The sequence below is a fragment of the Varanus komodoensis genome, unplaced genomic scaffold (assembly GCF_004798865.1).
Source record: "Varanus komodoensis strain SLA01 unplaced genomic scaffold, ASM479886v1 scaffold18_1, whole genome shotgun sequence".
NCBI lineage: Eukaryota > Metazoa > Chordata > Lepidosauria > Squamata > Varanidae > Varanus > Varanus komodoensis.
In genome coordinates, this window is record NW_025335548.1 from 6,785,693 (window position 1) to 6,810,194 (window position 24,502).

Sequence of the window (24,502 nt, forward strand, 5' to 3'; positions counted from 1 at the left end):
AGCCAGGTTTCCTCCCTTCACACATGCAGAGCCACTGACCCTTCTTGCAAAAACTTATTTACTGACTAAACTGGTTCCCAGAAACACAAACACCCAGAATGACTCTCTGAGCAGGCACAGGGCAGTTCATTGAACCCAGTCTTGGAACTCTCCCTTTGAGTATGTTTGGGCCCCATCCTTTTGGGAGGGGCCTTTTGGAAAGGAGCACAGCTCCTCTCTGCATGCTGATCTTCTGGTTGGATATCCCTCCTGATGCTGTGCCAGGGGGTCCAGAGCTGTACTAGCCTCATCTGTCTCTGAGAAACTCCCCTGTTTCAACTGTACATCTTGGCCATTCTCAGAGGCTGCCTGGGCACCTGGGGAGTCTGGCCTTGAAATAAACCCCTCTGCACTGGCTGCCTCAGTGCCTGGAAGTGGCCCCCATTCTGAGGCCTCCCCTGGTGCTGCTTCTCACCCTCTGAGCTCTTCCTCCTCCATTCAGCCCGTCATAGGAATGTGTGCCAAGAGCACCCACCCTTCTCTGTCCCAACACCAACTGGACGTTGTCTGCTCGGGAAGGTAACTTGCTGGGCCTGAACGGGGCTTCTGGAAGACCCAACAGATTCTTCTGTCAGCCCTTGGAGATATGCCTGCAAATAACTGAGGAGGAGGTGATGGGGATGCCACTAGAGAAGAAATGGGAAGGGGATGGTGAGATATGGCATTATGGGGTAGGCCATCTAAGGAGACATGGGAGCAGACAATTAGTGTCTACTTCTGTGTCTGGTTTTCTTTCCAAGCAGACAGTTACTGGTTGTCCTATCAGCATACCATCATGTTTTCTGCTGCTATTAATTAACAACAAATTAATTAATGCCCTTAATGAGGGTCTGAGGGAGAAGTTGCCCTAAAAACATTGGAAATGCACTCCTGGTGGCTCTCCTGGACCTCTTAGTGGTCTTCAGTACCTTCAGCCACAGTAACCTTCTGGAGATATTGTCCAAAATGGGAGACGGGAGCACTGTTTTATAGAGGTTTCCTTCTTACTTGGATACCTAGTTGCAGGGGGAAATCAAGTGCTAGGGAAATCTAGTTCTACCTCGTGAGAATGCTGTGGCATCACTTAGAATTCTGGTTTGCTCCCCATGCTTTTAAACATTTATATGAAACAACTGGGAGAAATTAGTTCCAGGGAAAGGAGTGAAGCTTCATCCATATTTATTCGTTTATTGAATTTATATCCCGCCTTCTTTCCTTTCAAAGAACTCAAGGTGGCATAAAAATGTTTTAATAAATAAATAATAAAAATACACAATTCTCCTCCTCCTCTCAATCCTATCCTCACAACAACCCTGTAAGGTAGGTTGGACTGAGAATCTGTGACTGATTCAAAGCCACCCAGTGACTGAGAGGGGACTAGAACCCAGATCTCCTGAGTCCCAGTCCCACACCTTTACCCGGTTCACCATACTGGATCTCAGGGATTGGATGGGGTTCCTTATAGCTCTACCTCTGTGATTTGAGACCCAGATGGCAGCCAGTGCCTTTCATCAACTGCAGCTCTTATACCAGCCTCAGCCCAATCTGGGCAGAGACAACCTGGCCACAGGTATCCTTGCATTAGCAATTTCCTGCATGGATAATTTAAAAGCATTGCACACAGGGAAACATCAGCTAGTGCAGAAAAGAAGAGCAACACTGCTTACTGGGCCTGATCGCTCGACCAGCTGGCGGCAGTCCAGCCTGAACTGCACTGGTTGCAACTCAGTTTCTGGGCCTGATTCCAAAGTGCTCATGCTGACCTTTAATACCCCCGGTGGCTTGAGACCAAACTGCCTGAAGGAGCATCTTCTCCCATATGTTCCTGACCTGTCGTGAGCACGTCTCTCCCCTCTTCCCTTTCCAGCAGATCTCGACAGAGGGCTTTTGAAATGCAGGCCTTTATTTGATCCAGACAGGGGTATAGGGTTACAGCATGCTTCATAGCAAGGTTCTTCTCAGTCAGCTGCAATCCAAGTTGCGTTCCATCCAGTTTGTGGGAGCAGCTCCTGCCTATGGGCAAGAATAAATCCCAGACGGAAGACCCTTTGCTTTGCTTTGCTTTGCTTTGCTTTGCTTTGCTTTGCTTTGCTAAAAGCCTTGACCAAACCTCTGGGAGATGCATCCGCTTTGTGGCCAGACGGTAGGAACGCTGGCTGTTACTTAATTGGTCCCCTTGTTTAGCTCAAGCTGGTTAATGAAACCACACTGCTCCTCCTCAGATGCTCCCTATTCTAAACTGCTCCCCTCCCTCCACACACACACCAAAACCTGAGGCAGTTGGATTCTGTCTGAGAAATCTGGCTCATTAGCCTTGGTAATAATGTGCCGCATTCCAAACACCTCTTCTCCTAACTGAGAGTGTGTTTTGAGAGCATCAGACCCATCTTCCCATGAGCCATCAATGAGATTCCCTTCAACAGCTCTTGTCTGGATGTCACAGCTCACCATGTTGTATCCAGTGGCTACCAGGGACAGAGCCTTTTCAGCAGAGGCCCCCCATCTATGGCATATCCATCAGAGGGAAATTGGCCTGGTGGCTTGATTGTATATATTGAGATCTCATCATATCCAGATCTCCCTGTTTAAGCAAGCATGTAACTTTTAATCTGTTTATTCTTTGATTTTACTGCTGTGTCCTCAGTGTATTCAATGTTTTATTATATTTAACATTTTAATGTTTATTATTTTGATCCTTTATATACTTTGTTGTGTTATTGTTTCATTCATTTCTTATATTCTTTGGTTTTATAACTGTAAATCACCCAGAGGGCATGTGCCAGTTGGGTGTATAAAAATTTAAAAGATAATTATAGTACAAGATTGTTTTGGATGTACAGTTATTGGCTTAAGCTGAAATTTGTGCAGTCCTTATGTCCTTGCTTTCTTCTTGTTTGGCATGCCAACATTAATCCAGGTTTTTTGTTTTGGTTTTTTGTTTGTTTGTTTTTTGCCAACCATAGTGTAATGGATACATCTAAAGTGGGAATAAACCAGAATCTTAAGCTATGGCTTGAGGTCATGCTAATATCCTGGTTTGATCTGAGCCTGCTATGCCTAGTTTCTCAGTTTGGATGTAACAGAAAACTATGGTTAGTTCAAAATAGCTGGGTTTAACTGCTGCATGCCAAGCAAGAAGCAGGAAAGGGCTCTGTGCACAGACACACGTCTCAGTCATAGCTCAATTTATTAAACAAGATATGCGCCTCTGAAGTTGGATGATATTTGACAACACTGTCAAAATTAATCTGAAAAGATTAAAGGTGCCTGAACAGGAAAACAATAAAATGTAGTTTTCTTTTGTTTTAATTTCTTCCATTTCAAACCCCACCCCCCCATGATAGCTTTTAAGAGGCAGGGAGATTACAAATGGATAATTATTTCTTCACAAATCTATATTTGTGATTAAGTGCAGAATTGACACCTTGGCAGATACATATTCCAGGTCATACAAATGGGACTTTTAGCTTTTGTAAAGGCCTTCCTACCTTTAAAACTGCATAGCATATATGAGAATTACCCTGAATTATCCTCACAACAATCCTGTAAATTTGGTTAAATTAATGAGTAATCCCTGACCTAAAATTGTCCGGTGGACTTCTTGGCTAAGTGAGGACCAACATCCAGATTCACCTAGTGCAGGTAAACTGCAGCCGCCCTCTGATTAAAAGCTGATTGCAAATAATATACATGAAAGCATATTTCTTCAACAATGGGAAAACTAATGATGTTCAAAAGTGCAGAAGTTGGATAATGAATGGGCAGATATTCCACATGATTATAGCCCTTTAAATCAAATACATGCAGAAAATGGAAAAGAATCCTGTTTTGTCAGGAAAGGCTCTCACTGAAGACAGAGCTGTTGCAAAAGAGGGTTTTCACTGAGTGAAGACGGATGCAATCTAAAAGAAACCTTTCAGCAAGCACTTCAGCTTGTTTTCCTCTTGGCTTTGCAATGTGCCTGTTAGACATACATGCAAACAAACTGAACTACCGGTTCAACCGAGACTGGCACCTTCCTTCTATTTTGTCAGGCATGCTCTCTGCCTTATAACTATAATGAAGAAGACCACAATTTTTTTGATTGGCCTCACCTGCCAATCTTTTTTTAAATGCACTTACTTAATAACACTACTCCAGGGATGTGGAGGCAGAGGAATCAGATTTATGATGTCACCGTTAGCTTCTATCCAAATGGTCAGGTGATGTTTTGTTTTTTATAGTTCATCCCTGGAGAGAAAAAACATATATTTTTGCACAGGTCCGCCTAGAATTATCCACATTATCTCTTTTTAAAGATTCATTCTTTATCTTTCAGAGCTTAACCATAAGTAATGGAGGGTGGTGCCGCTTTAAAGGCTCTACCCTGTCATTGTTAAAATAGGGACTTTTTTGATGGATTGGTTTTGTTTAGCTGCTCAGGTCTAAGGCTGGATCTACATACTGGATTAGGTCCAGATATGCACTCATTGGCATTCCACTCACTTTGGATGCATTTCCTCTGGTTCCTCTTTCCTTCTGCTGCCCCTGGCCCCCTAAAAAAGAGTGTCATGCATCACCTAGTGATGCTGATTTCTGTAAGAGAAGTGACAGAGGTCAGTCCCTGTCTCCTTCTCCATGAGCATGTATGTCTTGATTCATCCCACTGAGTCCCTTGCAATACTCCATGGATATGCAGTAGCAATCTAATGCTTCTGGGGCAACCCTGAACAAGTGGAAACACTCATTTCTTGAAGGAGGTAGGTCAGCATTGCTCATGTAAGGGAGTGCTGCTAACTTGTCTCCTATCAAAAGCATAGGAGGCATTTCTGCTCACTTTAGACCTTCCCCTAGGAAGCACCAAATCTTCCTTACATCTCTTGAGGAAGGGAATTTGTGTGGTCCCAAGGGCCCCATTGGATTCTGTTCAGTGTTTGCAAATATCCAGAATGAAGTTTGTTTGTTTGCTTGTTTAAGGTTTCTCTATACTGTCAATTATTCAAAATACTCTCAAGATGGTTTGCAGAAGTTCAAAACAACTAGTTACTGCAGATACAGCCAGGAAAAGGACACCTGTAGTTTTCAATGAACTTATTTCCTATGCTGCATCTAAAATCTTTTCATATACGAGACCCAAAATAACATCAATAGGCCCTTTCAGTTTGCATGCTGTATCTGCTTGGTACCTGAGGAGCTGCACCTGACCTGCTCTATTTAGAGACCCAAAGATAAGGCCTCGATCTGCTGACACATTATGCTTCTCCTGGCTTCACATTACAGCACTTTTGAGGACACAGATGTAGAGGCAGGCTCAGTTGCTTGCTCGTGAAATACCTGCATAGCACATTCTCTGTCCTTGGCAAGCAACTGGAGTCAGAAGGCCTTCTTTTCTCTTTTCTTTTCTTTTCTTTTCTTTTCTTTTCTTTTCTTTTCTTTTCTTTTCACAACTGAAAGGCATTGGCCCAAGAAATAGGTTCTTGCTAACCAGAAACAAAGCATCTGGCTAAGTGAGATCAAGCTTCTTAGTAGACTGTGTCTATTCTTATGACTTCATTTACTCAGGACTGCACACAGGAAATAATAAAAGCTAAGGGTGGGGACAGAGCAATTCAAGATCTGTTAGAAAGTGCTAAATGCAGTTGCTTTTGTTGCTTAACTGGCCTGTCTGAACTCTGACCACTGCTTGGGTGTGGGCCTGAGGACGGTGACCCAGCTGAGTCCCCGGATTCATCACCATGACGCACTGCTACCATTCCTAGCAGGTGTGTTGGACCTCTGGCAGCCCTTGGGCCAAAGCCAGTTTCAGAGATGCTTCTAGGGGGCCACTTCCAACAGTGGGCAGGACCGAAGGCCAAAAGGCAGGCCCGAAATTCCCAAAATGCTAAGAACAGCAACATATTTTAGCTCTTATTGCCAGTAATAAAACCTTAAGAGAGGCATTTGGATTTTTTTAAAAAAATAATAGGTAGGGGAGAAGCTGTGGGAAAGTCTTCCACCCCCAAATATTTTACAGTCAGAGTTAAAGGGATGGGCCAGAGTTCATTTACCTGGGGAATCCCAAAGGGCTGGATTTGGTCCCCAAGCCTACACTTCTGCCCCACGGCACCCTTTGTCGCTAAATCTGCATGGGGGTTGGCATGCAGGAGAGCTTCATGTTGCTAAGAAAGCTGGTGGTAAAGTGCAGGTCAGGGCAGGAGGGGAGTGAGAAATCCTTACTCCTGACTGTGAGTCAGGTGGAATGCCAAGGAATGGGTTGATGTAGCACTTCCGTCTGCTCAGATCTCTGGGCTGGAATCTTGTGAGGGCTTAAGAGACCCTTGAAGAAACAGGACAAATGGGAAAGCTCCTGCCACTATTCAGACCACAAACACTGCCTAAAAATACTGGTTTCCCACCTCCACCACAGCCCTGTATATTTCGGGAAATACTATCCAGTGGGAAAGAACATGGTAAGGAGCGAAAGGATATATAAGTTCAGCCTCAGAAGCGCTTGTTGCAAAGACTGTCTCCTGCTAAGCTCATGGTGGCTCAGCTGCTCCTTGCAACACACAAATACTCTGCAGCCTTCAGAGGGAGAATATTTGCATTCTCCCTCTGAATGCAAAGCCCTCTAATGACTGCTTAGGATGTGATAGACAGTTTCAAGTCCCTGGTTAGTCAAGTTCTTTTGCTCAGGTTGTTCAGTACTGATTTTAAAAATATACAATTTTATTTTAAGCTTATCTAAACTACTTTCTTCCTGTTATTCTGCATACTTTTATCATTCCCTTTATTTTTTTTTCTGATAGCAAAGACTGATGTCATAGCATTTACTGTGTGAGTCCAATTAGTGTAATAATAACCAGAACAGTCTTGATTATTTGCTTATTTATTAGATTTCTATCCCACCTCTTTTCCTTTTTGAAGAACTCAAAGTGCCTTACATAATTCTCCTCCTCTTGCTCTCAATCTTATCCTCCCAACAACCCTGTGAGGTGACTTGGGCTGGGAGTCGGTGACTGGGGCCAAATCACCAGTTGGCTCCATGGCTGAGGGAACTAGAACCCAAATTGCCTGAGTCCCAGAGCCATGCTTTTAACCACTGCACTATGCTGGCTCAACCCTTTTGCTCAGGTTATCAGTTCTATGAAGAAACTGAGCTGTACAAGGCAAGTCCACGGGGGCTTGGTATCTCCAAAGAGTACTGAAGGATCCGATGCGTCCACACTGAGATCCAAGTTTCAGTCTTGTTAACGATAGAAAGTTATTTCTGGTATAGCCAACACTTTTAAATAGGTGTTGTTTTTGTTTCACTCACATTTTGCTTAGAATTGAATACATTTGTACTTCCCAAACCAATACACAGATCAGAATGAAGGTATTTGCACTTCTCAGTCATTCTTGCAATGCATTTCTCTGGGAAAAAGCTCATTAAAAAGTCCTGTCTAAACTTGTATTCTTAAGTTATGAGAATGGCAGCTATACTGGCAGGAATTTTTTCTGTCTAAACATGCATAGGATTTTACCTTAAAGGAAAGTGCACATAAAACTGCATATAATTACAGGGTAAATTATTTTTAATGCTCTCCATAATGGCAAAAAAGACAAACATGGGAAAATAAATACATAAATTAGGATAAATGTTCATGAAAATTTTCATTCAGTTTTTGTTTTGGTTTTTAAAGTCATAAACCATTATCATACCTGTACAAAAAGAACTGAAAATTGGAAAATGTAAGAAACCAAAACTGACTGCCTTGTCCATCCCTGCCCTTAAATTTTCATAATGATGCTATAGGGGCCTCTTAAATGGGTGCTGATATTGGTAGGATGGCTTGGATTAATATTGTTTACCAATCCTGAAATGTGGAATCAGAACCAGACTCCAAACATTCCTGTCTGGTACCTGATACCAGGATCTCTTGTGTTGCTAGTACTTCTTCTCACTAGTATAGTGCTGAATCTAACACTGTCAGCTGGCAAAATGGAAACCACGGACAGAACTGGTTCCCCTCCCCCATGTTCCAGAGGATGGGAATGGGAGCACGGGGAATGTTGCGAGCTCGTCTCTCTACCTACCTCTCGCCTTTTCCCTTGCAGATCAAGTCACAGGCTTCTAACTACAGTCTTTTATTATTTTAAAGCAGCTTAGCCAGGACTGTCTTTATAAATCAAAGGGAGCATTGCAGAGGTCATTAGCAGAGAGTGAGAGGGAGAGAATCCATCAAATTAATGAGCTAATTAGGGAGACAGCATGGCTCACACTAAGAAGCTGATTCCAACCTGAATCCCCTCCCTTCCCTTCCCTACCAAATGGAGTAAGTTGCACCCTCAGGGAGGTTCCCAATCCTTGTGGGACAGATAGTGTGGATGCTAGATGTTATTCAGCTGGCATCAAACAGTGGGACTTATTATATCCCTGACCATCTGACCCTCCCTATCCCACAGCATCCCTACCCAAAGCAGAGGCAGTCTGATTCTCACCAGCTGGTAGCTTATCTAAAAGCTTGTTGGCCTCGGCATTTTAACTAAGTTTTCTGATCCTGACTATTTTCAGTTCAGATTCAGAGGCTGTTCTAAGCACCTTGGAATTCTGTGCTTTGGCAGAAGTAGGCTCAGTCCCTACACTGAGGAGGGCAGGGAGAAGACCTGTTGGGCAAGTGATAGTCTGCTCTTTTGGCACAGAATTTTGGCCACAAATTTCATGGGGATAGGAAAGAAAAGGGGAAGGGAAACCTTAGGCTTAGGAATCCAAGGTCCAAATATATGCACAACCATGAAACTAACTACTAGCATAATTTAGCTTACAAATCTTTTGGCCAGTAACCAAGCTTTAGGAGAGGAATTTCAGCCTTTTTAAAATGGATGGGGTAAAGGTGATGAAAAAGTGGGGAAATCAGCAGTTGGAGGGAAAGGGGTGAGGCCAATGGAAGGGAATAGGGTCTTCTGGAGAGCTACAGAGGGTCAAATGGGGGACCCAGATGAGCTGGGGCCCAGCACCCATGTTCTGTAAAATTACTGAGATCATGCAGGGTGCTGTCATGCAGACTGGACAGGTCTCTGTTCCTAATGATGCTGGCATGTTCTGTGGCACATATTCAGCTGCCAATACCAGGCTAAATGGACCAATGGCCTGACTTGGTATTGGGCAGCTTTGGATGTGCCTAACTTCATCCCAAATATCCCTGATCCGGACATTTCTGTTACTGAGTCCTGCAGTGCATGCAAGCTTTCCACCACACCTGTTATAGCAATGGGCATTGTACCAATTTTTTAATATGTCCTTTTTAAAAAACTCATTGAATATTTGTAGATTTGGCTAGATCTTTCTGTCTTTCTTTCTTTCTTTCTTTCTTTCTTTCTTTCTTTCTTTCTTTCTGATCAGTCTCTGTAAAAGAATACACCATGACTAGACCACCATTTCTGACACAGCTTGATAGGTTCCTAATGCCTGCTAGTTTGTATGCTCATGTGCTTGACACTAGACTAATTTAATGGATTTTTAATTGGAAACACAGCTGAAATAAAAGTCACTTCTTACCTTCATGCCCCCTCACACTCTATCCACACACAGAGACCTGGGAAAATGTTAGTTGTTACTTGTATTTCAAACATTTCCATTCTTTAGCAGTTCCTACTCTCAGGCCACAAATGGAAATTTCCTCCCTCCCTCTCACATTATTTATAGCTTGTTGATTATTATGATGTATACAGTATCTAAACTTTTACTAGAGGGGCTCTTCTAATGAGGTTCCCATCCCAACTTGCTGGCCAAAGAAAATGGGGGCAGCTTCTCAGCTATTTTGCCTGAATGGAGCAGAGCCGCCCCACTCGTTGCCTGCTTCTGCTGCCCCCATCCCCACCCCCCGTCGCCACTTTCTGTAAAAACTACACATTCAGAAGGAAATATCTTTGCACTTCCTTGGCTCTTGGTCTTCTGCACATCGACACAGCAGCTGTGAAGACAAGCCTCCATTTCCTTTCTCAGACTCCAGCTCTGTAAGCTGATCAATCCTTTCCATAAAGTTTTTTTTTTTAAGTTGAGGCATAAATCAATGCTTGGTATAGATTTGTTTTGTGGGACCAATGCCTAATGTTGAAAGGGACATACATGTTTTAAATTTTACCAAATTTTTCAAATCCAATAGTATATTTTATAGACAGAAGTTATCCTAACAAAACATACCATTTCTTTATTCCTTCCACAAGCTGGTAAGGTAAATTAGGCTGACAGTGGCAGGATTTGGGCATCATGCCAAATGATGTCTTCGTGAAATGCGTGTGCTCCCAGATTGGCACACTTCCCCTCCCTTACATTCCTCTAACACGGCTGGGAAGTGTTCAGAAGTGTTTGATTCTGGTTAACAACAGCTTGCCGTGTTGTCCTTATTCGGCAAGCTGTGGCTCATTTTGGCTAATATGGAGAGGGTCATAGTGCAGTGACAGAAAACAAGTTCTGCAAACAACCTCTGCTTCAGTCCCCAGGATTGCTAAATGCAGCTAGGAAAGCATCCTGACTCAAGCCCGGGAAGGCCACTCCCCGTCAGGATTAGGTGGACCTTTGCCTGGGCAGAAGGCAGATTTAGCCCACATGAAAGTGCTATTTATGAAGCTGACCTCCTCTCCTCTCCTCTCTCTAAGCACAATTAAGATTAATTGCAGTTCTGTGGAGGGAACGTGTGAGCCTGGAGCAAGGCTGACATCTTGCTAAACTGTAATGATGGTCAAATGCAGCCAGTGCATTCTTGAGGAAATGTGTGCCTCTTCAGATCAGACCAAAGGCCTCTCCAGCATTTTGTTCCCCACAGTAGTCAACCAGATGCCTCCTAGGAAGACCCCATACAGGGCATGGAGGCCATAAGTGCCCTCCATTTCTGCTCTCCATGTGACCCTGAAGGTAGCATACAGCTGCCAATGTTAGTCCCTGTTGCTAACCTTATTCCGTCATTAATTTGTCCTACATCAGCCTCGGGATGCTAGCAGTCCCTTTCCTCCCACTTTTTGATCTCCAAGAAGCATGTTTATATTACTTCATCTGTCGTGTCAATATAGCCTTTCTCTTGAGAGCGACCTGAAAAAATACCAACAATCAATTACATAAAGTGAATGTAGTCTAGAATCCATTTCTTAAGCACATTGAGCATATTTTCCCAGTCTGCTTTCTATCTACCGTAAACCAAGAATTTTAATACAGTATTTCTAGAAGAGCTCACAACAGACATCTACTCAAAACCAAATAACTTCTACCAGTCTCTTATATATACAATGTTCAATCATGCTTCAAATGTCAAGTAACATCACACATAGTATTTGCTGAATGAAATGTCCTAATAAGTCCAAAATCAAACTTTAAGTACTGTATATTCCAGTGAGTCTTTCCTTTGCAGCCATCACTTTCTCCTTCAACCTTTTCTCCTTCAACCTTGTCCAGATCAATCTTCTTGAGCAACAGGCTGCCACTCATTTTTTCATCACAGAAATGAATGTTTCAAGCCATTTATAACACAAAGCCAGAACAAATAATGCTTAAAATATTTAAAGCATTGACCTATAAAGTTAAGAACAGTCCAAATACCAGCCTGTTCCCAAGGGTTGCACCTTCTCCTTTCACAACCTCAGTACACAAATAATGGGCATTTCCCATTATTTATAATGGTTCACCTTCATAATGGTGGATGCCCCACACTTCAGTTTTCTCCTGATCGTGTGCAAATGTGTCCATAGCTCTTAAAGAATTTACACACATGGGTTGCAACTACAATACATCTGTTTCCTTATGGATATTGTGGATAAAAGTGCCAGTCCTGAAGGTTCTTCCTGTATAGAAGCCTTCAGACATACCAAAAGTAGCCTTGAAGGAACTGTGGAAGTGGTCGCCATCATGCTGCTTGAGAAGCAAGAAAAAACACCTTATTGTTCTGAAACAATCTGGGGCCCACCAGTTGATTTTTATCTTGGGAGTCACCTCTGAGTAACATCTTCTTAGCTTTCCATACTGTTCCTGCGTATTCATGCCTCATGGGCCAGGTGTTGGCCATCTCCTATTGCAGTGATCTGATCTGCCATTTTAGAACTGTTGTCTGAAAACTGGCAACGCAGCCCTCACAGGCCTTCTGTTCCCCTTAAACAATTAGTACTGAGTGCTGCTGGAAGATGAATTGACCCATTCACCTGTCCCAGTTCTTTCTATCTGTTCAAGTTCTAATCTACAAGGTAGGGGACATTTGCAAACATACAAGATGAATTAGGCATTGACACCATGCACTGGCCAATTGGGAAATGCAATTGCCTGGACCGATAAGTGCAAAATTGCTCCTCGGCAGCAGAACCTACTTTAATTTGTGTTTAACTCTCCTAGAAGTACCTCCAGATGGCACACTTTGGTTGATAATCTTGGATGCTATCTAACCCTTAGGCCCCATGAGGGTACAAAAGCCTTGAGAATGTTATTGAAGGGGAAAGTATGACTCTCAAATGATGAATGAAAAACAAAACAAGCCAAGCCTTTCTGCATGAATAATAACTCTGGGACTCAGTATGCCTGTATATTTCTTGCAATGCTTTCCCGATGGTTCATGTCCTTCCCTCTAGAAACACTGTAATGGGAAGATTAGAATATTGTACTGAAATATGGAAGTTCAGGGCTCCAGTCCCCATTTGGCCATGATCCAAGTTAGTAACCGATTCAGAAAAAGAATGTGGAAAATAAAAATAAATGAATACAGAGAGTAATTAATACAGAGAATAAAAATAAATGAATACAGAGAATACGCTCACACACATGCACATACACCTAATTAGGCATTGCTTGCTGAATTCTTCCTAGCATCTAGCTGTTTCACTTGTACACTAGGCCTTCCAGTGCTTCTACTTGTGGTATTGCTTATCTGCAGTCAGCTGGAAATAGAATTCCACACAACACTTAATATAGCACTACCCAGTCCAGTAATGCCAGTTCCGCATAGCAAAAACTCTTGCCACGATGCTGCACTCACAAGTTATTCCTGTTCAGCAAAGCTGCCCTGCAACCTTAACTGGCAACTTCTTTCTTGCATCTTCACTCCCTATTTTCCTTTCATGTTAAGCAGGACAACCCTTTTACTAATAAATAACCTCTTAATTATTCCTAAATTAGCTGATTCCTGTTTCTGGGGATGTAACATGATTACAAATTTCCTCCATTTATTCCCATTTAAAGATTGTAAAGTAGCGTCATTTTGCAGTGTTAATGTTGGAGTAAACATTACAGGGCAAAGAAGAGAGTCCTGGGAAGAAATAAGTAAAGTAATGAAATCCCTCTCTGACAGTTTGTCTGGTGTCCTAAGAGGACAAAACTTTCTATGGTTCTGATCTTTTTCATCCCTCGTGGCTCATGGAATAGAGGGTAGCCAAAAGTTGTTTGTTATCAGTGGTCATTACACATGATCGCCTTTACATCGTAACAACTCTGTAAAATGTTTTTGGTTGAGGAAGTCTGACTTGCCCAAACCCACTCAATGAATCTGGACCAGGGTTTCCTGGTTACAAACTTCTTACCATATTACTCCACTGTAATTTAATTCAGTTTAATTAATTTATACAACAAGGGAAAGGCTAATGTCAGACCATTCGTTTACATGGTTTCCATCGGCACTGCACATATTTCCTAAACAACAGGATGTAAATACTTGTTTAATCAAGACCACCCCCTCCCACCATGTCTATTTATAACTAAACAGAGTGTTTATGCTAGCAAGGAGGGTATCATTTGTATAATTATCGAGTTGGAACATGCTGTTTTCAATAATGTTGGAAAATGCCCTATGTTATACAGCTCTAAAAATGAATGCATCCACATGACAAGGGCCATTTGCAGTGGAACCTTCTGGCAGTGTTGATTTTACCAGTCAATTACCAAAATAAAGTCATACATTCATTCATTCATTCTGACAGTGTTGATTTTTTTTCATAATTTCACAGGGTAGAAATTCATTTGGAACCACAGTGCATGTTTGCAAAATTTGCAATAGACCTCTCCAACCAAAAATGCTTTGAAAAAAATAATGTTCAAATAAGCGTTAGATTATCGAAAATGCCTGCTAAACTGTTTATATCTGGCAACAATCCACACAGCAGAAGAAATGTGCACAAAACGCTTACAAATTTTCATGCAATCTTGAAATAAAATTCTCCAAGTTCAGGACAAATAGAGAGAAAAGTAGAAAAAGGAAAAATAGAAAGAGATTGGAGTTGACAGATCTCTCTCCACCCCATCTCCAATTCCATCAAAAGCTGTTGGGTGAGTGGTCTCTTGAACTGCTGCAAATTTGCCTGAACCACCTTTCTTGTTCCTTCATTCATTGTGTATGCTCTGAAGATGGTTCTCAGTCAGTGAAACATGTGGCCTCCATCTGCAGCTGAGATGGTTGAGCGCTTGCTGATGCCAACCGGCACTCCACCAGGGGCTCGCCTCCAAAAGCCCTCAGGGCCACTCCTCTTTCTTTTTTTGCCCACCTTTTCCTTCTCGCCTGGAGGAGATGAATGACAGAGACCAGGAAGAGGGCCTTTCCTGCCAGCTTCATCTCTCTGTCTCTCCCTCTGGCAAGGGAACTGGCAACAACCATGAAGAGCAGCAGAAGCCAATGGCAATGAGAGGAGAAGGTGGGCCCAATCAGAAGAGGCTCCCACTGAGGACATCTTCCCCAAAGGCCTCCGAAATCTTGGAGCCAGCTCTGATGGCATGGAAACAGTCTCTGCATTGTTCGTTTCTTCCTCCTTTTTCCTTTGACACAACGTGGTCTTTAAAATATACTGCTACAAAGAGACACTATTGATGGGACAAATCTAAGTGCACTTGGCTGCATTTCTCTGCCCTAACAATTGTTTTAATAGCTTGCAGCTGCTGGAAACCATGTAGCTTAGGTTGCCAATTCTTCTCCAGATGTCTTCAAGCTCTGTCATCCCTCCAAATCATGTTACTTCAGCGCCGTTGCTGGGCTTTAGCGGAAAACTTTCATAATAATATTTCTGGCTGTTCTTGCCCACTTCACTTAAATTTTATCATTCACTTGAGTGTGGATCGATCCCTTGGGCTGTGAGAGGGTTATTCTTGATCCCCTTGCTCTTTTTCACCTTACACATATGCCCATCAGAGTACATGGACATAGATGGAAGCCTCTGTACTTTTCATCCCGTTGCAATCAATAGGGGATAGTAATAGGAGCTTTCCCGTTAAGCAAGCTCACACATCTAACAAGTTTATTTAGGTGGCAGAGGAACAGACACCTGTGAGCTAGTGTGACATGGTGGTTTGAGTTTGGCCTGGGACTCAGGAGATCTGGATCTTCTGGTCCCCACTCAGCCACAAAGCTCACTGGTGACATTGTGCCAATCAGTGCCTCTCAGTCCAGCCTACCTCACAGGGTTATTGTCAAGAGAAGTGGAGACAAGGAAGAGGATTATGGAAGCCACCTCAGGTTCCTTGCTGGAAAAAGGGCAGGATATAAATAAAAAGCAATTAAAATAAAATAAGTAATGTAAGTAATGTTGATATAGCATTTACTGTATCTCCAATAGGCTTCTACTAGGATTCCAGCATGAGTCTCTCAGTCAGTCTCTGTAACAGGCTGCATGTGGTGCTTACATGGAATTGAGTTTTACTCAGTTCAGTGGGACTTCAATATGCGCATTCAAGATTGTAGCCTTATTGAAGCTTGACTGATGCTCGTCCATTCCTGAATAAATAAAGCTGAATTTGAGTTGAATATAGCCTTCTGAACGTTCAGGATTACTGCCCTGAAAAATGTTGTGTGCTTTTTGAGGTCATACATTTTCATTTCCTTGTTGCATGTACTACTCATTATTATCTTGTAAGGGAGCTAGGAGTTGTCATTTCTTAAAAATATCAGCAGGCCTCCCGAAATGTCATTTGCTCATAACCCCTTTGTCTCAAACAGCCGCCTATAATCTAGCTCCTGTTCTAAATCAGGGCGAACAGCTTGTGTTCCCACCCCTCAAGTTCTTCCTCTCTTGGGTTCCCTGATCTGGCTACCCAATTTCCTTCCTGCCTGTTCTCGCCGATCAGTCTTGCAGAGATCCTTATACAAATCACTCTTTTCATTCTGCTGCTCGGAGCAGGGAAAGAGCAAGCTGGATGCATGCCTGTGTCTCCGTGCATCTGTTGCATCGCCCCCAAGCTGGCATCACGTGTGACCCACAGACTTATGGGTCTGCCCATGTTCTGAATGGTATAGTATTCTTGACCAAGCATGAGCTTAGTCCTGATCCAGGTCTGTTTGTGCATCAGCTGTTCCGTATCCTGACCAGAGACCCTGGATGGTGATGTGCACTCATTCCTCTTCACATCAACAGACACATGCAGTCTTTTCACATCCAGGGAGGCCCATAGGAGCATTGTAACAGGGATGCAAATACTCAGTTGCGCATCTGCATCCGGCATTGGCTGGACAGCAGCATTGGCTCCCACCGTCCACATCTGGATCACCCTTGCTGGACGAGGTGAGTATGAATAAAAAGGCTCACCCCGACGTGGAATGTGCAGACACAAAATAATTGGACCTACCAAATTCCACTGGGTTCTTGAAAATTGCAGGATCCATCTTTTCCCTGTTTTAGACTCATGTCACAGCAGGCAGGCTGTCCAGCCTAATGTGTGTTTTTATGTAGTTTCTCTACTCAGAACATGCTACTGTACTCCTCTCCCCAAAACCACCACCACCAGCAGCAACAGAACCCACATTTTAAATGTTGCAGAGAAAAATGCTTGCCATGTGATGTCGTTAGACATCGCATTTCTGTGCCGTCGCCCTTTATATTTAATCAAATTTAAATCAATTCATGGCTGTGTTGTTTTTGCAGAAATATATAGAAGCCTTGAGTTAAATGTTCCCTTGGGAGCCAAGTAATGCAACCCCCTGCTCAGTGCAGGATTTACAATGTAGCATATACCTACACCATCTTTGACACCTGGCATGCCCGTCTCTGCTGAAATTCCAGAAGCAGAGTAGAGTCCATCACCATATCAAGTAGCTTCTTCCATTGACAGACAACTCTTACCATTGAGCAGTCCCTGCACCGTCCTGCGATTCCCCCACATTTGTTCTAATCCTGACCCCTGAAGAAGAGAGAACAAGTTTGCTCCATCCATTTCAAGATTAGAGGATAGCTCTCTTGTCTCTCCATAATTTTCTTTTCTCCAGCGCAAACGTACCCAGCTCTTTCAACTGTTCTTCTTAGGACTTGGTTTCCAGACCCCTCATCATCCTGTTTACCCTTGTTTAGGGATGCTCCAGTTTTTCAGTGTCCTTCTTGCCGGTTGACACCTTCAAGTTGGACACAGTATTTCAGACACAGTCTGTCTGGAACAGAATGGAGTGGAACTCTAGCCTGGGCGTGCATGAGAGTTTGTGTTTAAGGGGTGAACGCTCAATGGATTTTGTTCCATTTCCTCTGTCCGATGCCTCTCACTGGTGTCAACTCAATCTATAGCACATGGAGCCAGTATGCAAATTGTTTTTGTTTTTTTAATGGGAGCAGTTTGCGCAACTGGGAGGTATCTTGAAATCTGAACAGACAGTATCATTAAAAAAATGATAAGTGTGCATGATCACAAATCTGCCATTCTGCTAGGTAGGCCTGTAGAGCCGAATGATCTTGAAAATACACACCTGGCAGAACCAAGGAAAAGTGCACATTCCTGTCCTCTGGAATCAGAAACAAAAAATCCCTACAGTCCACCACTGCTTCCCAACATGGAACACCACATAACCCCATTGGACTTAAAAAGAACAGAACTCCCAGAGTTACACATCTTTAATATAGCCCGATTCAGATGGGATGAAATTGATCCCTTGGGCAGGAATGGGACCACACCAAGCAGCTCTGCCCCACAACACTGCACCCCAACAAAGCTCCCAACTAATAGGAATCTACACAAATACCTTCACCAAGGGGGTCATCACACCTACCGCTTTGCACACAGGCTTCCATGCAATTTGGAAAGGTGATTGTGCAGAGTTCCAAATGGCTTGAAAGCCTGAGCAGGTATTGGTAAGGTATGAAGGCCTCTTTGCTGCAGACTTTCCCATTGCACACATGGGCAGGACTGGGAGGAGTTTCACTGTGACACTGGAGGGTGGGCCTGCTTGGAGGGCCCCCATTCCTGCTCACACGATTGAGTGCACTGCTTTTAATCATACCTCATTGGGGCTTATTTCTGCTTCCCTTAATGTGGCTTTAGATTGCCTTAGCATCTTTAGCAGCAACGTTTCACTGGTGGCTCACTACAGTTTTATTTGTCGCACCGTTCTTTCTCTTTATTTATATTTCTGTTCTGTTTGTATTTCTTTTCTTTAATTCCCAGGCCATTAGTGTATAATGGAATGGCAAAAAGCAAGAACACCATTAAAACTGGCTTTTATGAATGAGGCGTGTCATGTTCTCTAGACGAGATGCATTTTCTTTGGGAGCCTTCCACTGCAAACATTAGTTAAATCTTTTTTAGCTAATGAGGGGGTGTGCTTGGGGGACTTTGAGGGAAAAGCTTTTAGGAGTGGGTCAGTTCAAGATGTTGAAAGTTGCTTCCTATTCCAAGATGACAGGGCTGCCCAGGAAGGCTACCTGAGTAGACCCCTGAATGCATGTTATTTTCCCATCCATGTTGTCACATGGCATCCCGTTTCATGAAAGATCTCTTTAGCCCTTTTGAGGCATTTCAGTTGGTCCTCCTGAATGCACGGTTGACATACATTTTATTATTTACATACTATTTTTAGTATAACATCCAAAAATATCTGAAAGATGAAATATTACATTAAATGCATTACATTAAATTCATTAAAATGTTGCAACAAGAACATAAGTGGAACAGGGCAGTGTCGTAGTCAATTTCAAGTTAGGGAAAGCTTTCAAAGCTTCTCTTGCATCACTTGTCAGCCTGTCTGGAGATGTGTCAGCGCATTGCAGAGTTGCGTACTAGAAAGGTGCATATACTCGTATTCTAAGCATGTTTGTAAAAAGGGCAAAAAGGCTTGGATTCTTTTGAGACTAACTGATCTGGGAAGCTGGGGGTTACAGGACTTTTTTCTGTCTAAGCTTGCATCATACATCTCACATTCTCTCTTGAATAGCACTTGTGCTTTTGCTTGTGAGAGTGTGTGTGTGTGTGTGTGTGAGAGAGAGAGAGAGAGAGAGAGAGAGAGAGAGAGAGAGAGAGAGAGAGAGAGGGCGGATGGGAGAGAAAGAGAGAGATTAGGTTAACAGGACACTGCAAGCCATTATGGGTTACTAGCCATGTCATCCAAACCCAGACCACTTCCCGAAGGGTGACTTGTTTTGGAATAACAAGCTATTTATTTATTTATTTATTTATTTAAGCCTTTATATCCCATCCCTTAGAGAACATCTCGGAATGGCTTACAATAAATGAATAGAACAGACCCACGGCATCCCACAGCTGCCCTAACAACCCATGGCTTATTCAAGGTGTTGCTAAACTCACGATGCCTTGCTTTATCATCCAAAGCTGGGAGACTGGAAGAGCAAGGAAGGGAAAACAAATGGATTCTGTTAGACGAGGCCTTGGGATGCTGGCTGGAGGAGTGTGGCGGGGGGCAGGGAAGAAGTGGGGAGAAAACCAATGGCAAGCTCAGTTCTCTCTCAGGTTTACTAGGTTCATGGAACAACCCATACTGCGTGGCTTATTTGCAGTGTGGGTTGACACACTGTGCAAACCTGTGTGAGGTAAATGTGGAAGATTTCCTTATGTTGGCCACCAAGAGAAATCATGGGGAAGGGAGACTCTTGCTAGATGTTCAGTCCATGGGGATGTCCTGCCCACATGTCTCTGCTCAACAGACAGAGTGGCTTCCTTGATCTGTACTGTAACTTCTTGTTCTGGTCCTTTTTTACAGCCTTCAAAAGGAAGAATGCAAAGTACACAGGGGGAAAAAATGCCCAAATACATTCTTGGTATCCGTTTGCTGTAGCTCTTCTGGCAAAATCTGTTTCTCTACAGAGTGCCTCTTGCACTGACTAACAAGGACAGGTTTCTGAATAACCGTTCCCTCAAAAAGACCTCAAGTTATACTTGAATAATAATGGAGGGCGGGGTTAAAAGCCATTTGTCTTAGTATTAGAAACATCTATCATATAGTTTAGAAACCAAATTTTGGTTTGCTAAACACTCCCAGACTTTCCCTCCTTTCTTATGCAACCCAGACATTTCTCGCAGAACCAGACATTTGCCTTTTGACTTTCAACTCCCCATTTCGCATTTCCAGTAATACTAATAGCCACTTTGGAAACACATTTCAGAGGCAAAGAGTCTGTTTGGCAAAGTAAATATGTAATTCCTGTATCATCAATTAATAAGCTTCATTAGAGGAATTACAGTATGTTTATACTGTTTATACTGGACATGTGAAATATTTGACTCATGACAAACAGCTTTTAAAATGGATTTAATCAGGGCAATTCAAGTTCCTGATGCAAGTTTAAAATTATTCAGTCCATGCTGAGCTAAGAGGCAACTTGCAAATAATTTATTCCAAGATTTTTTATTTGATAAACTCTGAGGGTTTCATTGTGGCTAGACTATATTTGGAAATACTGTACTTTTCTAAAGACTAAAAGATGGAAATATACTGATTATGGTACTCTGTTTCCTTGGATTATGGGACATTAGGAATCCGAGACGTGTGTGTAAAATTATTTTGAAAGATAATTGTACTCCCATTGCCATAATACCCTAAGGGACAAAAATTTCCAGGCATATAGGTTACATGAACTAATATACTTTTCTACAGTAATATAAATGGAGTAGCTTTACATTCTGAGATGTGCTATTACGTCTTGTAGAATCCAAGCCTTCCTTTAGTTTTCTGTGTGCCTGGGAGCATCACAGATAAGCTAGTGCTCAAAGAGCACTTTTCCATAACCGGGAAAACACATGTCCAAATGAACGTTTAGGATTGTGCTATCATCATGGCAGCTTGACACAGAATCTCATCTCATTTTCTATCATGATTAATCTAAAAGCACTTGGAGTGTGGACTGCTTCTCTGAATATCCTACTCCATCAGCACTGAAAGGAAGCTGATGATAAATGATAGACTGTTACCTTTAAAAAAAATTGGCACATGGTTCACCAGAGGAAGTAAATTTAGGAGAGCTTTTAGTATTCTAGTCACATGGGACTGACATTGGGTGATACTTTTTCAAGGCCATTGATGATGAAAGCTTCGTTGTAATGTTCCCACTACTGCCTGGAAAATTTTCTCAATTTCCAAAGGCTGCCAAGTTAGCAGCTGCAAGCAAATCTGTTGGCAAGTGGAATTTTATGTTGCATATGTCCCAGCAGATAACAGGAAACATAAATGCAGCTCACAGCAGAAGTGAGGCTGTGGCGGGCCAATTGGGAGCTTGAATCCAAAGGCAGCCATTTTGTTTCACCGTGGAACGTTGGAGACAGCTGCGTAAACTCTCACACGTAAAGGGCAGGCGAACACTGCTTAGGCCAGGGGTGGTTTGAACAATGTGGGTAATGACTTCAGTCATGGCCTGACTTTCCTTTGCTAGTTTTGCTAGTCGCCATTACAGTGAACCTGAAGGCGGACCCTCCTGACAGAAAGTTCAGTCATGAAATGTGAGAAGGCAATGCTAATTCTTTTGTGAGGAAAAACACAGGCATATCTGACAGAGGTGTTTCAGCTCCCTTACTTAGCTACAGCTTTTAGAAGAATACCAGCACGGGAATTATTTTGCTAAAAGTGGCATATGTCAGAACTTGAGACTTGCAGATTTCATAAAGAACCTTCCTACTTTCCCCTGTACAATTGAAACACTGGCCTTTCTCTGACTTTTGGTCCACTCATTTTGCATGCCTCATTTTCAGTCCAATGCTTGTCCAGGCAGGCTTTCAGCTAAACAAATAATTTTAAACAATTAAAAAGTCTGGGGCCCACCAATTTTATCCAGTTAAACCTGCATTCACCATGACCTCCCATTTTTTTAAAGCCAGTCATGCAAGAGGAAGGAAGAGCGGCTGTGTGATTGTCACAGGGTTTCCTGATTTGTCTCCACAGCTCACTGGAGAGGAGAAAAGGGGGTTGCTTTGCTGTTGGCTGTCCCTTGGGACGCCCAATGCTCTGCACAGCTGGCTTCTTCTGGAAACAGAAGGAAACCATTTTCCCCTAAGGTTGATTCTCTGAGAAAGGTTGCATATATGGCCAAAAAGGGACAAGCACCATTCCACAGAGGGCTCAGTACTCATACTGAACATGCCCCCTTTAATACGAAGTGTGTCTAGAAAGTAACGAGAATATTTTAAAAATTCTTTTAACAAACAATTTTACAATGTAACATTGTCTCCTTCAAAGTAAGCACCTTGTGAGTGTACCCAGTACACCCAGCAATTTTTCCATTCTTCATAGCATCCCTGGAAGTCTTCAAGTGGGATGGTGTCCAGAGCCTGCGTAGTGGCTCTTTGGACATTATCCACACTACCAAAATGGTGTCCTTTCAAAGCATTCTTCATCTTTGGAAGTATGAAAAAGTCACAAGGAGCCAAGTTGAGACTGTAAGGTGGATGGGGAAGCACCGTAATGTGTTTTTCAGCCAAAAACTCTCTGACAGACAAAGCACTGTGACTTGGTGCGCTGTTGTGATGAAGGATTCAAGTTGAGCTGATCTCAACTTGTGCCATCAGTACACTTGATAGGGCAGCTTCTCCATAAGTTTTTCTCACCATTTTCAAAATTCCTGATGCACTTTTACCCAATTTCACACAATTTTATTGCATACCACTGTTCCAAACTCGCTTGCATTTTTCTAAATACGAGGCACTTGAACAGGGTGTCACAAAAGAGAATGTCTCAACTCTGACAGGGCTGGAATGCAACTTCACCCCATGTGACCTTGGCCAGCTTCTTTCTTCACAGAGCCCTTCTTGAGCGTAGGGACTTCATTTTCATTACTTTCTGGACATCCCTTGTATATAACACATGGGATGTTCAACCATACCAAAGGGTCTTCTAGTGCAACTCATGTCTCTTCAAGCAAGGCATGGTATTGATAGCCTTTTCTTAACACTAGTAATTAAATGAACCCTTTCCCTGAAGAGGGGGATTCGAACTATTATGATTTACAGATTTGCTCCCCATTAATTTGCCAAATCCCTTTAAATGGCCATGGAATTGATTCACCAGAGTGGCTCCTTCCTGTGTTGCTTCAGAAGCCTTTGGATACATGCACTACAAGGAAAGAACCAGGCAAATGACTCTGTCCAATCAAATAATCAACAGGTAGGAAGATCCCACGCAACCAACTGTGCTGCCTTGGCTTCTGTGATCCAAATGGCTCTGGGAAGTGGCCTAGAAATCATTAAACGCCCTAGCAGATGATCAGCAATGAAACGGCTGATGGAACATTCCATGAAGGAAATGTTCCCTTTTGTTATTGTGAATCTACCATAAGTTCTCCCCAAGACTTATCCCTAGTTCATCCCATCCAATAGCTCAGGTCTGAACCTCCTTGATGTCTGAAAATAAAATGAGAACTTGACCCCTAAACATTTCTAGGTGTAAAAAGATGCACGAATAACTCCAGCCAAGCTTCTCCTGGTTTGTACCATCATTCACACCATGTTCAATTGATAGTGATGTCTGTTGCAGTGTGCACATGACCTTGGATGTTTTCATTAGTCTACACTGAGCTTAATTTTTTCCATGGAAAGAAAGCCCTGCCCAAGTTTCAAGAGAGACTGGCTAGCTTTGTAGGCTTCTCTGCTGGAGTATGTGTCAATTCTTCATTTCCAGCTTCATTTGCTTTAATATTGGATGCATAGTCAGAGTGGAGTGTCAAAGGGTGGAGTCACGCTAAAGGATAGCGGGGAAATCTGCTTATAACTCATGAAGGCTGCTATTTGGGCTTTAGGGACCAAGTCTAATATGTACCAGAATTTCCCATGGCCACACCTCCAGAATGTGAACGTGGCCCAAATTCATCCTGGCATTCTGTCCGATTCTCAGTGACAGAAGTTGACATACTTAGTCGAATGTGATGTAGTGAAAATAATGGTTTGAATGCATGTGATTCACACATGCCTGTGTGCATTGACAAATCCACTTTTCCACCCCACCTGATCTTTTTAGGGTTTGTTTCCCGGGCTCTGCCACGTTAAAATGAAGGATTAAAAATAGGTTGACCTTAGAATAATAGTGCATCAAATAATTGGGTTTATTAGCTATTTATTTTTTGTTGATTTGATTCATGCCGGTCATTCATCAACCAAGGAAATGGCACTCAAGGCAGCTTACAATCACAAATAAACTTAATTAAAACAATAATAGTAACAGGAATTCAAACACAATTCAAAACCCAAAGTGACAAAATCGAGCCCAGCAGACCCACATTCATTGCAAAGGCCTCCTGGAATACTTTTTGCTCGACAGAAGAAACCAGGCGAAGGTTCTGAGGGGTAGGCAACCTGGCGTCCTCAAAATCTTTAGGACTACAGCTCTGATAAGTC

General features: G+C 42.7%; 1 protein-coding gene and 1 long non-coding RNA gene across 4 annotated transcripts in view; one reads left to right on the top strand and one right to left on the bottom strand.

Moving 5' to 3' along the window:
• The window catches only part of CALCRL (calcitonin receptor like receptor), an 84,013-nt gene that overhangs the window by 11,519 nt on the left and 47,992 nt on the right, over window positions 1–24,502 (top strand). The window lies entirely within an intron of this gene.
• LOC123021822 lies at window positions 1,373–21,551 on the bottom strand. Its single transcript, XR_006414414.1, has 3 exons — window positions 21,540–21,551; window positions 10,536–10,541; window positions 1,373–2,109 (listed from the first exon to the last, which is right to left on the bottom strand). It is a non-coding gene; the product is annotated as an uncharacterized LOC123021822 (long non-coding RNA).